The sequence below is a fragment of the Humulus lupulus genome, chromosome X (assembly GCF_963169125.1).
Source record: "Humulus lupulus chromosome X, drHumLupu1.1, whole genome shotgun sequence".
Classification (NCBI taxonomy): Eukaryota; Viridiplantae; Streptophyta; class Magnoliopsida; order Rosales; family Cannabaceae; genus Humulus; species Humulus lupulus.
In genome coordinates, this window is record NC_084802.1 from 191,624,563 (window position 1) to 191,639,301 (window position 14,739).

A 14,739-nucleotide genomic window follows, 5' to 3' on the forward strand; every position below is an offset into this window, starting at 1 on the left:
AAAAGTTACCAATAACCTGTGCCTGCTCCAAAGGCATACTATTTACACATGTTGAGCATAGCTGTGCTCGAGCATTGTTCATAAGAATGTGGTCCCCCACAAATCTCACAACTCACGACATTCTGTACTTGCATTGCTTGTGTGGCGAGGTTATTCTGCTATAATTGCTTGGTTAGAGATGCCACTTGAGCGGTCAATAAAGTAATTGGATCAACCTCTAAGACTTCTGCTACTTTCTTATTCTCACTCTCGGTAGGCCAATTATAGTTATTCATGGCCATCTCTTCAAATAATTCATATGCTTCATGACCGCTTTTTCTCATAAACGCTCCTCCCGATGCTGCATCTATAATTGTCCTTGTATTTCCCCCCAAACCATTGTAAAATGTATGAACTAGCAGCCACTTCTCTATTCCATGATGTGGGCATTTTCCTTGCAACTCTTTAAAATTTTCCCATGCATCATATAAAGTCTCCCCATCCAGCTGATGGAAGTAATTAATCTCTCCTCTTATTCTGGCTGATTTTGCAGAAGGAAAATATTTACCAAGGGATTTCTGAGCCAAGTCTTCCCAAGTAACTATAGAGTTGGCTTGTAATGAATTCAACCAACTCTTAGCTCTGTCTTTTAGTGAAAACGAGAATAATCTTAATCTAACACCATCATAACTCTCCCCGTTCATTTTGACTGTTGCACACAGCTCTAAAAAGTTTGTGATATGGAGATTTGGATCCTCATTTGGTAACCCGCCAAATCATACACAATTATGTACCATCTGAATAATTGAGGGTTTTATCTCAAAATTATTTGCCTCAATAGTAGGAGGATGAATTATTGAATGTATCCCCTTAACAGTAGGGAGTACATAGTTTCCCAATGGTAGATTGGCTTCAGCTGCTTTACCCATATTTGCAATGTTGTTGACAACGTTATTTGCGTTCTTGGCCATGGCAAAGTCCAGCCTTTTCTTTATCTTTCAGTTTTTTCTACATGCTCTCTCAATTTCAAGATCTATCGGTATTATTTCCTTTTGTCTACTTCCTCGCATATACCAATAATTCCTGAAACACAATACAACCTTGAATCAAATAAGTGTAAAATATTAAAAAAAAAACTAAATTAGAACTAACAACAATTAATTTTGATATTGGAAATGAAGTCCCCGGCAACGGCGCCAAAAACATGATCGTGAAAATATGTACGCAAGTGCACGCAATCGATTCAAGTAATATAGATGATAAATAGAGTATCATTCCCATGAAGATTATTAACCACTTACCAATAATTTTTCTTTAATTTCTATTTGGCAAACAAAATTTAGAAGAATAAATCAAATTTTAAAATTTTAAATAACTATGAACAAAAATAACTAATTAAAAGATGAAAACCAATATTAAAAAGACCTAGGGTATTAACTTCATCAACTTTTCATTCTACTAATTTTATTCATCAGTTCTAAATTTCTTTCTTTCTATTCTAATAGTAAGTTAACATAAATCGATTCCTATTCTTTTTTAAGATATAAGAACTCATCCTATATGCAGGTTTTCTACATCTCTGTGATAAACTTAAACATATAGCAGGCATTTAGCATAGAAACCTATTTGCTACACAAGCCACATAGGTAGTTTCGTCCAATATGTAACCTATGTCTATATAACGATATCATATTCAATTCTCATCTTTCGAATTTTAAATAAAAATCATAAATCAAGCAAATATTGATCAGGTATTTATTTGTATTAAGCAAACATTATGTAGATTAGAATAGAGAAGAAAAATCAATAGAACATTATAATTAAATTAAATAGAAATCCAAGTGTCTACATTAAATCCTAGATAAAAATGTTTAGTTCATATCAGACATGACTAAATCAACAAAATAATAATTCATAAACATAAGATTCAAAAACTTGAAGAAGAAAGAAAAAAATATTAAAGTGCAGAAAAACTAGTTTAAGAATAAAAATTAATCTCTAAAAACGTAATTAAAATATGACCTAATGACCTAATTAAACAGTATGTCTGAATTTATAGTAAAAAAATCATAAATGTGTTGCTTTTCATAGGCGGGCCGCAACTTGGCATTCTCTAGGTCGTAGCCCGTGTAAATTTTAAAGGCTCTCCGAATATGCATATGTCTTCAGGTGCTGTGACTCAAGCATATCAAGTCGCGACCCGTGTCTTCGATGTCCCCTTGCTTTAGCCTCTGACTTCCCCTAGCGCCGCAACTTATAAGGGCAAGTCGCGACTCTAATTCCCTTCAGCAACTTTGTTTTTCTGACTTGCCTAGAGTCACGACTCTAAACTCCTAGTCGCGACCCTAATTCCATTATTTCTCAATTTAAGTCTTTCAACCTCGTTTCTTCATCAAAAACTGATTTTTACTTGTCCTTAGGACCATTTTGAGTCAAACAACCACCAAGAGCTTTGTTTTTCCACCATTTTCACTTCCTTTTACATTTTTGTCATTATTCAATGCACCAACCTACAGCAAAGACAAACAAAAGTGTAATCTTGCACAAAACAAACATAAAGACTCAAGATTACCACAATAACACATTCTAAAACGACACTAAAATAAAATAATCATATCCGTATACACAAGCTTACCTATTTCGAGCTTAACTATTTTGAGCTGAAATTTCATGGCTATTTCTTTCATTCTCGAAGTTTGGGTGTAACATATACTCTATATAAATTTAACCTCTATTTTACTATAAAAAAAATTGGTCCCAATTTGGGTCAGTTATAAATAAGAATGATCTTTAAAATATAATTAGTTATACATTTTTTAAATCCTGCATTAAGAAATTATACCTTTATATAGTAATAATTATGTATACAGACAAATAAATATATATTATGTGATTTATTTGTACTCAAATGAGAAAATCAAATATTTATTCCACATTTGAATAACATGAATTTCTTTTAAATATGTAATAGTTTATTAGGGAGTTTTTATTATTGTTATTGTTAAAGTTGATACTTTTGGGTGTTTGGAAATCATTTTGTATCGATGCATCTATTTAGTTATAACATATCAATTAGAATACAATTAGTTTGATCCCAAAGCTATTCTTATACATAGGTTTTACTGTATAAAACTAAATGAACAATAATTTAGACCACCTAAACTAGCTTTTTTCCACCACTTTCTTTAATTACAATAATCTATGTATTGACTAGACTGTCGTGGTCCCTTCAGCCCACATCACCATAGTGTGTCAAGATATTTGCAATCATTTTCTTTGTTCCATAGGTTATTAGTTGTAGTGATCCAAAAAAATATATTTTATTTGTTATGTTTTATTTAATTGTTTGTTTATTAGAAAATAATTTCAATTGTTTATTTTATATGAATTAGGATTTAATTGATTTATTTGGAATAATTGTGTGACTTATTTGTCTTATTATTAGTGCTACATTTGTATTTAGTGTAAAAACATTATGTGATTAGAATAGGTTGCGTTTTTATTTATTTAGTGTGTGTGTGTGTGCCAAAATTGTGTGTGTGTGTGGACTTGTTTTATTTTTATTTCATTTAATTTAAGAAAATTAAAGAAAAAAAGAAAATGGGTTGTCATCTTTTGAGATAAGATGACAGGGCTTATCTAATAAATTATGTTTACATTGGGATAGGGTTTAAGTGAGGTGTAAGGAGAGGAAATGGTGGGATTTAGGCTTAATTAGTGGGATTTAAGCATATTTTATGGGATAAGAATTTGAGCTTTCACACCTAGGTTTTTCACTAGGGTTTCGACCACCTATTCTATAAATAGGATGAGAAGTGTTGCCTTCTCTTTTAGCCACTTGAAACCGAAATCAAAAGAAAAAAAAAAAAGAAAAAGGAAAAGGCAAAGCTTTGGTGCTAGAGGAAATGAAGAATAGCAAAAGGTTAAGGTCTAAGGTGGTAAGGCTTAATTTATAATTTGGATTCTATTTTCTTCCTTCCTTTTATAATTTAGATTAGTATATGTTTTGATAACCAAGGTTTGGGTTTTGGAGACATATCCTAGAGGGACACAAGCTTTGGGTTCGGTCACCATCAAGAAAATCAAAGTAAGGATTTACAACTTTTGGTTTTGGTACTAGAAACATGCTAGTTTCTTTGTGTTGTTGAAATTTTAGTTTTGGAAATGGTTATAGTGTAGCAGCTGCTTTATTTTGTGGGATTTTGGAATATAGTTCAAATGGTTTTGTGTCTTGTTGATTAAAGTTTCTAATGCAAGCATGTATGAAATGGTGATTTTGAGAAATGGGTTTTTAGGGTTCGGTTAGCATGGTAAATGGGTTATGAAAATTGTTTTGATTGTTCTAACTTATTTTTATGAATTGTTTGAGAAGCATAATGCATGATAGGATGTCATGATCTATGTTGTCGAACCGTTTTGGTTGATTTTGGTGCATAGGTTTTGGCCACTATATTGGTTAAAGGGTTTTTGGATTTGTTTTGGATGAATCATTTTTGCATTGTATTTTTCATACATTAGGGAGCATGTTACAGTTTCTTGATTAATCAAATTTTGTTTTGTGAGCACTACGAGTTTCAGCCATGACATTATTTTAGGCCTAGGTATCTAGTGTAAATTGATTCAAGACATGATGAATATTTATGTACTAAAACTAATAGAAAAAAATGCTAGGTTTTGTGTATTATTATTTATCTTTATGAGCATGTTGCACTATGATTCTTTTCTTGATGATTTGATTAAAGAAGCATAATGTGATTTTGTGGTAAACTTGGTTGTTAAGTCCTATGTGTATTTCGGCCTAAGCTATATTGCATGGTGTGATATTGTTCTAAATGTGTAAATGAGATTAAGGATTATTAGGGACTTGCATAGGATGTTAGAAATCATGTTAGACCTATCCATGTATTGTTGGTATATTAGTAATGTTATTGGTCATTTTATAATTGTATGTTACTTGTTGAATTTTATTGTTTATATATTTATTTAGCAAGCATGAGTAAACTAGGAGTGAGTTTGATGCCATGATTTCATGATATATGCTAAAGATGAAAATGATTAGTTTCATATATTTTGTTATTTTATTTCATTAAGAAAACTTGTGATTTTATGTGAATCTATATGCTTAAAAGATAAAAGCAAACAAGTGAATGACATGTTGAATTTTATTTTTAGGTTTATGAGATTAGCAAGCATGTGTATCTAAGGGTGGTTTTTGTACCATGATGATATTGTATTGATAACTATGAATTTTAAACAAATTTTTTAATAATTGTGAATGCCATGATTTTATGTGATTAGGTGTTCTAGAAAGAGAATTAAAAATAATTAAATTTTTATTTTTAGAAAAATGTTATTTCTTATTGTGTGGTTGGATTTGAAAGCATGTTAGAACTTGATTAATTATTTTCGCAGTATTATTTCTAAAAATAAATAATGAATATTAATCAAGTTGGAATATATGTTTGGATTAAGGTTTGGTATCCTTAGCCTATTGTTGATTTAGGCCATGATTAGTTTGTGAGTTTTGGTTTTGATTTTTGGGATTAAGTCTTGATGCATGGTTTCCAATAGTTTTAAGATGTCAAAATGGTAGCAAGCATGCTAGGAAAATTAACAGGTGATTCGTTAAGTGTTAATAATGTTTGCTGAATTTTTGTAAAATTGTTAAGAAATAAGTGTATGATATCATAAACTTTGGCATAGTTTTCAAGAATGGTCATACGTATGCATGTTACATGCAAATGCATTCTTACGCACAATTATATGTTAAATGAGTAAGTTTAGGGTCCTTGCTTGAAGATCTGTAAGATTGATATGTGTATCGACATTTTTTTTCATGACGTTATTGTTGGGGTTTTATGCCCTAATTAAAACTCAATTTCTTTGTAATCTCATTTATTATCAATAAAAGAATAGAAATCAATTTTTGACTTGGTCAATCAATGATTATTTGTTTAATATAAACTTCTATTAAATCCCGAGCATATAGCTAATCGTATTTATAGTGACGTAGTTATAGTGGAATATAAATATGATTATATGTTCAAAATAAGTTAGTCCTAAGATTAGTCAGTGCACATGATTTACACTGACTTGCCAATCTACAATATGTTTTACTCACACATCAGAGTGTTATGTTCTTTCCAGAACATTAGCAAAGAAGATAAGATCGAATGTGTTTGTTACATCAGATTGGACCGATATCGACAATTGATAGGATAAGTAAACATACCGTTATTATTTATTCTAGTCATATCATATTGTTGACCATAGGTCAATTCAATCTCAATTCTGAGTGGTTAGTATTCTAATTGATTGTGTTATTTGAGTTCTTTGACTTGTTCATTACCAGCTTACCATACGGACTAGCCCATACTTACATCTTGGGAACTCGGTAGTATAATTGAGTAAGAGTATTAATCATAGACATGAACATCTATAGCTTCTAATGAAGAAGTGAAACGAGGGTTTCATTTTTGTTTGGTTCAAGGTGCTAAATGATAGAGATATCATTTCAGTAATTAATATTAGTTTATTGAAATATCATTTACAAGGAACTAAGTGTTTTAAGGATAAATACAATGCGGGGTAAAACAATATTTTAGTCCCATCTCATTGTAGACCGTCTATAGAGGATTAAGTGACAATTACGGTTGTAACAATGGATAATTAATAACATATCTATATTGCTTATATATCGTTCTATGAATTCAAGAGTGCAATTCCGAGTCTTTAGTGGAGTCACGAGGAATTAATAAGTTAGTAGATTTATTTGTTAGATTTATGATAACTTATTGAAGCTTGATTTCATAGATAGTCTCAATTAATTGATTTCATTATCAATTAGAATTATCAAAGTTGACCAGGTCAATTTTTTATAGTTTCACAAAGTTATGTAATTTAGAGAAGAAAAGAGAAATTAGGGCTGATTTATTAATTAAGATAAATTGGTATCTAAATTAATAAATAATTTTAAATCAATGATCAAATTATAAATAATTAATTTGATAAATGATTTGAATAATTATTTAATTAATTAAATCAATAGAAAATAATACAGTCCTTGTTTTTAAGTCCAATGGGCTTATAATTAAATGGGAAATTTCACAGGCGGAAAGCCCATATAATTTTGACCTAGGGTTGTTAATTTGCTATTATTTTATTGATTTTTAATTAAATAAATGACCTAATTGAGTCTATAAAAGGAATGTTGAGAGAGATTTGAAAACAGAAGTCAAAACATAAGTTGAAACACGAGTTTCTGATAGGTTTTAGATTCTAAGCCTTATTGTTCTTTTCTCTTCTTCTCTTTGTATCTATCTCATGTGTTGAGAATTGCCCACTCTAGTCTAGGTGATTCTAAGGATACTTTGGAAGGCTGTGAAGAAAATTGAAGATCGGTTCAGTTTCTTGATAATACTCTGCGGCAGAAAGGATACAAGGGTTAGAGAAACTGAAGGAATGACTCTATTATTCCGCTGCGTATAATGTAAGTATTCTTATCATTATTTCTCTTTGAATTAAATTCTAGAAACATGTTCTAGGTTGTCTCATATTAACTTGTTTAATATTAGATCTACATGAAAATAAATAAAGATCGTGTATAAGTTTTTCCAAATAACTGACCTCAAAGCCTTTGGTAATCTTTATTTTTATGCATGAACATGGTAAAATTGAATTATTTGATGTGTTGAGTAATTGGCTGGATTTTATGTTTTTTTATGATGCATGTTGACGCGGTTTTTCACCAACAGTGTATTAAGAAATAATAAGGTTGATTAGTTCTTAGTAATAAACCGTAACGAAAGATGAAATGAATTCACAAGAACACAAATCTTTTACGTGGTTCATTGGTTAAAATCCACCTAGTCCACTACTCTATATTATTGTTGTTTCTCTCTCTATTTTGGCAAAGTTTTAGTATTACAGAATAATGGTCCCTTTCCCTGTTCAATGTTCCCAGTATTTATAGAGAAAGTCTATGGACAGGTTTGGGTAACCGCGTGAGTCAATCACAGATTTACATATTTATTACATTTAAACACATATACTTCCCATTCATAATGAGATATGATTTGATCATAAAGTAAATGTTCTCCTAATATTTAGAACATTAAATATGACAGCCTGGTCATAAATAAATGTATTATGGGTCCCGAGTCTTTGGGTTCTGCGGGTACGCAATATATTTGAGTTACCACGAGCTGGATATCTCTCCGAGCTCATACTTCGACAGTTGTTTGAACATCATGAGCTCGCGCTTCACAACCTCCGTATCCCTAATGTATATGACCACTGTGCAAATCGAGCTTCCTACGTGGATAATAAATGGATACCTTGTTTATTTTTTCGTATATTTTATTTGTCTGTTGTACCCGAGCTGAGTGATGGACTAATGCTGAAATAAAGGATAGTACGAGGCGTACCAATCAAAATCGAGGACGTAGAACTAGAAGGAGACCTGATAGAGGTAGAAATCAAAGACTTCGACATATATTAGGCATGGATGGGGTAGCAAGGCATGGCACAACCATCGATAGCAGATGTAAGCAAGTGATGTTCGAGACTCCTGACGATAAAAAACGATGCTATATGGGAAAAGTTTTAGGACTACATACCTCGCTTATTTCATTTCTCAAAGCTCAGAGGATGATAGAAAAAGGATGTCACACATTCTTACCCAATGTTACGGATGTGGTAAAGGAAACACCACTAAAAGTTGGAGACTTCCACATTGTAAAGGAATTCCCAGAGGTATTTCCTGGCAACTGGCACGATTGCCGCCGACACGGGAGATAGACTTCACAATCAAACTAGTACCAGGCACCGAGCCATTCTCTATTGGGAGCACCGGTTCTATTTGTGAAGAAGAAGGAAGGAATTATGCATATGTGTATAGATTATCGCGAGCTGAATAAGGTGACAATTAACAATAAGTAGATGCTACCCCGACTTGACGGCTTGTTTGATCAACTCCGAGGGGCAACCATGTTTTCAAAGATTGATCTACGGACCAGGTATCACAGCTCAAAGTACGGGAAGAGGATAATCCCAAGATGGCTTTTAGAACTCGTTATGGACATTACGAGTTTCTAGTTATGTCTTTTGGTCTTACCAACGCTCCAGTCGCGTTTATGAATTTAATGAATAAGGTCTTTATGGATTATTTGGACGAATTCGTCCCAGTGTTCATCGACGATATCTTGGTGTACTCAAAGGAAGAAGTTGAACATGAGGAACATTTAAGGTTGATCTTGTTATGACTAAAGGAGCATCAACTTTACGCCAAGTTCAAAAAGTGTGAAATTTGGCTTTCACAAGTAACGTTCCTCGGGCACATAGTATCCAAGGAAAGAGTTGCAGTAGACCCATCTAAGGTAGAGGCTGTAAAGATTGGCCAAGACCAAAGAACACGTCTAAGGTAAAAAGTTTTCTAGGACTAGCAGGTTATTATTGGAGGTTCGTAGAAGGCTTTTCTAAGATAGCCACTCTGTTTACCAACCTAACCCGGAAACAACAAAGGTTCAACTGGACTGATAAGTGTGAAGAGAGTTTCCAGTTGCTTAAGGATATGCTCAACCCTAGTACTTTATCTACCGACACCCAATAATACGTTTGTAGTCTATTGCGATGCGTCAAAGCAAGGATTGGGTTGTGTGCTGATGCAGAATGATAAGGTGATAGCCTACGCCTCAAGGAAAATGTAGTTGATGATGCGCTAAGTAGGAAGAATTAGGGAAGTCTAGCATCATTAGCTGGAATAGAAAAGTCGCTACAGCAGGAGCTGATCAATGTTGGAATAGAAGTAGTCATTGGTAAACTGGCTAACTTGTCCATCCATTCAAGTCTGTTAAAAGATATACAGATTGGGCAAGGACATGATGACACATTAGTAGCACATGTGGATGCAGTTAGAGAAAGGAAGGCCACAGATTTCCCAATATCTAGTTAGGGGTTATTAAGATACAAGGATCGGGTATGAGTGCCAAAAGATCAAGGGATTAAGATGAAGACTTTAGAAGAAGCGCACAATACCCCATACTTAGTTCACCCAGGGTCGACCAAGATGACTCACGACCTTAAAGGGTTATATTGGTGGCCAGGAATAAAGGAAGATATAACGAAGTATGTATCCAAATGTTTAGTATGTCAGCAAGTGAAAGCAGAACATCAGCGGCCTGTAGGCTTATTGCAACCACTTAGCATTCCATAATGGAAATGGGATGATATAGCCATAGATTTCATGACGGGTTTGCCACGAACAAGTAAGCAGCATGATTCGGCTTGGATTGTAATAGATAGATTAACCAAGTCAGTTCATTTCCTGTCTGTTAAGACTTCGTACACAGCAGATCAATACGCATATGTTTAAGTCCAAGAAATAGTACGACTGCATAGAATCTCTAAGACAATAATATTCGATAGAGGATCGGTGTTTACATCGAGATCTTGGAGTAAGTATTTGTCGCTGATAGAATTCTCCTACAACAATAGCTACCAGTCAACAATCGGGATGGCACCCTACAAGCTACTTTATGGAAGAAGGGTCGATCTTCGTTGCATTAGGACGAGGTAGGAGAAAAGCAACTACTTGGACCTGAAGCTGTTAGAGGAGCTCAGGATGTAGTAGCACTGATTAGAAAGCATATGCTCGTTGCTCAAAGCTGTTAGGAAAGTTATGTAGATGCCAAGCGGCGAGATGTGGAATTCAAAGTTGGAGATCAAGTCTTCTTAAGGACATCTCCTATGAAAGGTGTGAAGCGGTTTGGGAAGAAAGGCAAGCTTAGTCCCATGTTTATAGGCCCTTTTGAGATATTGGACAAAGTGGGAGCAGTTGCATATAGATTAGCCCTATCGCTAGCTCTAGCAGATAGTCACAATGTGTTCCACATCTCGATGCTGCATAGATATGTGTCAGACCCATCTCATGTCCTCAAATATGATATGATAGCACTCTAGAAAGACTTGAGTTACGAGGAACGACCGACTAGCATCCTAGATAGAATGATGAAAGAGTTATGGTCTACGAGGAAAGACTTGAGTTACGAGGAAAGACATGTTAACCCGGTATCTGGAATTGTTTGATAAGTAAATTTCGGGGACGAAATTCTTTTTAGTGGGGGAGAATTGTAGAGTCCCATAATCTTTACTTAACTAGCTAGATAGTAATAGTAGTAGTAGTAGTAGTAGTTAGTACTAGTTTGTTATTTTATGGTTAGTTATAAGAATATGACACTTGTCATAAGCATGATTATTAGGGAGTTAGAGTTTGTTATTTTATGGTTAGTTAAGAAATTTGTGGATTAGGTTGTTATTTAGATAATTAAATAGATTTTCCCGTAACTTTAGGGTATTGTAACTTCCGACCCATTTTTGACCCAGTTATATTATGAATTTCGAAAAATAGTATTTTTAGAAAGTTGTAGATAATTGAATTAGCTTTCTAATGGTATAAAGATGGTCTAAATCGGAAGCCTACAACTCCATTTATGTATATTTTAATACAGACAAGTTTAGAGTTACGAGATATAGGAAGTTAGAAGTTAGGATTCTATTTTTTTATTTTTATTTTTAATTTTTTTAAACAAGCTTTGACTCCTTACACCTACCTCTGAACGATTTGACCAAGTCCTAAGCCTTTGAATGCCGAATATTCAAATATTTTCAATTAAATTCATTATCTTTATTCAAAGCTAAAATGAATATTTTTTATTCCTAGAACTCTATAAATAGGACTTAGAACCCAGCCCTTCTCCTCACTCTTCAGCTGTGATCAGACTTCAAGGTGCTAATACTACCATAGAGTGATAAACACATAGGTTGGGAAAACGCTTTGCCATTTTAAGCTTTATCAAATACTTGGGAAGTGAGGTTTAGTGTATTTCATTATTGGAGTTAGACCAATCCATAAGGTCAATTAAGGTACTCTTATTCTTTAAGTTCAATCCTTTAAAACTCTTTAGTTTTCTTAGTTTCTTTTATTCAGATCCTAACTTTCGTTATTGGTTCTTGATTAGGTTCTTGAAACTTAAGTTCTTTCTTGGTAAGTTTCGTCTTGAAGGTTTAGTTTCCACATTTATTCTTTACTCTTTAGAAATACTCACCATTATATGGTTGGTTTTAGGAGTGTTCCAAGTCCCGCATTTGTTCTCAATTATCCCGGTGTTGGTAAGGAAAATAGGATAGATTTTATGTGCTTATATGTTATGTTATGTTATGATATATTATGTTATGTTATGTTATGTTATATGTTTATGCTATGATATGTATATGTATGATATGTTTTAGTTCTTGGGTATATGTTTTGTTTAGATAACAAGCATATAATTTGTTTAGATAACAAATAACTTGTTTAGATAACAAATCCCAATCGTATATTCCTTGGGCATATGATTTGTATAGATAACAAGCCCCATAAATTTATATGACTTGTTTAGATAACTAGCCCTGTAGAATTATGGGCATATGATTGCCTAGCTAGCAAGCCCCAAGATGTATGATGGTCACTGTAATAGATGTTTTTGTAGCCATATGTTTTAGATAGTCTTATGTTCTTTTATAGTATTTGATGTAGTCTTATGCTTATTGTTATACCAAAAAATTGGAGATCAATGACGTGGCAATAGAGGTGAAAAATGGCAGTACATGGTCCGTAAAAGACACATTAAATAGTCAATAAATACATTGACTCCTCAGAGTTGTGAAAAAGTGACCCGGTAGACTGACAAAGAATTTGGACTGCTTGAAAGATGTCATAACCAAGCCAAGTGCACCATGGTCCAAGGAAAGCTAAGGAAAGTGCATCCTAGGAGGCTAAGGAGAATGCATCCTAGGAGAGCTAAGGAGAGTGCATCCTAGGAGGCTAAGGAGAATGCATCCTAGGAGAGCTAAGGAGAGTGCATCCTAGGAGGCTAAGGAAAATGCATCTTAGGAGGCTATGGAGAATGCATCCTAGGAGAGCTAAGGAGAGTGCATCCTAGGAGAGCTAAGGAGAGTGCATCTGAGGAGAACTCAAGAGAGTGGTCCTAGGAGACCCCAAGAGGGTGGTCCTAGGAGACCCCAAGGATTTGGTCCGAGGAGAAACATGGCATGCTAGAGGAGAGTGCCATGTTAGAGGAGAGAAGTGCATGTCCTACCACCATGCATGTCCTACCACCATGCATGTCCGACCAACAAATGATTGTCCTACCACCATGCACATGTTCGACCAGCACTTGCATGGGTGGTCAGTAGAAGGTGGATCAACTATGTAACGACCCACTAATCTAGACTATTTGGACCATTAAGGAATCTATACATAAAACTTACATTTTTGCGGAAATACCATAATTTTATTGAAACTTGTGGAAACAAAGGTTACTTTCATAAAATAAGTAGGATATGGGTACCCATTGTCTTTAAAACAAAATAACTTAAAAACTAAAAAGAGTTACATAGAAAATGCGGAAAATACATTTGAAACCATAAAAACATAAAGAAGACTACATCCTCGAATCGAATAACGCTCGGCCCCTTGACTCCATTCACCATCGATACACATCCTCTAAGCGTCACGAATCTTTCCGCCTCTAAAGCTTATTTCCTGCACATAAACAGAAAGGAATGAGCCTAATGCCCAGCAAGGAAAATCTAACACATAGTCATAAACATAAACATAATTTCATAATAACGTAAAGACATATCATAACACATAATACACTTATTATAATGGCCATTATTACTTGGGGTCCCATAGACTAAACAAGCATATGCCCATGGGATTAGTGGGGTCCTACTAGCTAAGTAGGTCATATGCCCATAATTCATTTGGGGTCTTGTTAGTCATATGGGTCATATGCCCAAGCCTACAAACATACACATATACATATCATAACACTTTTAATAACATAAAACATATAGATAACATAAGCACATAACATGTTGATTCTAGCCTATTTTCCTTACCAAAGTTACCGGGATATAATGGACTGAGTTGGGACTTTTTGGAACACTCCTAAAACCATAAGAAAGAGTGAGTCTAAAGAAAGGAGATGAAATGAAAGAGATGGAAAGACTAAACCATAAAAAAAACATACTTACCGACTTATATGCTTAAGAACTTGGATTCCCTAACCAAAATAAGAATGAGGTTAGGGGACTGAGTAGAAGGTTTTGAAAAAGGAAATAACATGAAATAAATGAAATACAATTTTGGGTTTACCTCAAAGATTTGCAAGATCAATCTAACCTCCATCGAAATACTATAGAACTCACTTCCCAAAGTGTTTGATAAGCTTATGATGTTTAAGCTTATAGTTTTTCCCAAACCAAGTGTTTACACTCTCACACTCACTTAACACTAGCAGCTTCTGAACTTAGAGCAAAAGGTGAATAATGGCTGGGTACTAGGTCCTATTTATAGAGTTTGGAGATGAAAAGATCTTGATTTTACTTGAATAAAAATAATGGCTTTTTAGGTGAAAATCATTTGAATAATCGTTCAGCAGAGGCTGAAGACTCGTTCAAAAGATGCTGGACTGTTGAAGGAGTTTGAATGGCTGAAAGGAAAAGAATTCAAAAACAATTGAGCATATGCTGAAGGAGGCGATATATCGCCCCCTGTAGGCGATATATCGCCTGGGCCAGTATGCCCGAGGCGACCGTGCATCGTTTCGTGTTTTCCGTATCTACGTGCTGTGATATATCGCCCCTATAGCTGCGATATATCGGCACACGCTGAATATTTAAACACGAAATTACACATTTTTAGCTAAGTTTGAA

At 34.0% G+C, this 14,739-nt stretch overlaps 1 non-coding gene across 1 annotated transcript; it reads left to right on the forward strand.

Moving 5' to 3' along the window:
• Positions 1–411: 411 nt before the first annotated feature.
• On the forward strand, positions 412–518 carry LOC133807670 (small nucleolar RNA R71). Its single transcript, XR_009879570.1, has one exon. It is a non-coding gene; the product is annotated as a small nucleolar RNA R71 (small nucleolar RNA).
• Positions 519–14,739: the final 14,221 nt, after the last annotated feature.